The following is a 1,009-nucleotide window of genomic DNA, read 5'->3' on the forward strand; positions in this document are numbered from 1 at the left end:
GAGGAATGTCAGAGCCAGCTGTGCTGACCAGACATGTCCTAGGCTGCAGCTGCAGGGGAGAAGGAGTTATCACATGTCTGGTGAGTGAGGTAGCAGAGGAGTGGGGACCTTGCTGGATGTAGGCACTTGCAGGAGAGCAGAGACCCTGGTTTCAGTTCCAGGGCAAAGAGGACAGCTGAAGTCTGCCCAATTTATCTAAAAAGGAGCAATTATCTCATACAAATGAGTCATGAAAGGAAGAACTGTTACAGAAGAAAGTAGGGCTGGAGGGCTGGTAGTGTTAGAACCTTATTCTGATAAGAAATGGGTTAAAGAGGGAACAACATAGAAGGGTATAAAAGTCTTGTAAGTTTAGAATGAAATAAGAGGGTATGAGATAGGATAAGAAGAGGACTTTTACAGGGTGTGTAGATTAAGAATTAGGAGAGGAAAGGGAATAAGGGAGAAACTCTTAGAAAGTAGGTAGATTAAGGTGGAGGGTGGGGGAGAAGATAAGGGAGGGACTCTTAGAAGGTGGATAAATTAAGGACAAGGTAGTGTGTAGAAATAAATTGATGAGTGAGGATGGATAGAGTAAATAGGGTAAGAAGGATAGTGAGGAAAAATAGAATGGAGGGAAATACAGAAGTAATTATAACTTTGAATGTGAATGAGATGAATTCACCCATAAAACAGAAACAGATAGCAGAATGGGTTAAAAATCTGAATTTAACAATATATCCCTTCCAGGAAACACAATAAAAATGAGAGATATACACAGAATTAAAATAAAGTGCTGGAGTAGAATTTATTACATAAAAAAGTAGGGGTAGCAATCAGGATCTCAGACAAAGTTAAAACTAAAATAGATTTAGTTAAAAGAGAAAAACAGGAAAGCTGTAGTTTCCCTGTGTATCATCAATATTATTCAGTATTGTTTTAGACCACTTAAAATAACTAGAAAGCATAAAATACCTGAGAGTATACTTGCAAAACAGACTTAGAAACTACATAAACATAAATATAAAAC

This window comes from Petaurus breviceps, unplaced genomic scaffold, assembly GCF_028583685.1.
Source record: "Petaurus breviceps papuanus isolate PSGF00001 unplaced genomic scaffold, PetGlider_PUasm1.0 90779, whole genome shotgun sequence".
Lineage (NCBI taxonomy): Eukaryota > Metazoa > Chordata > Mammalia > Diprotodontia > Petauridae > Petaurus > Petaurus breviceps.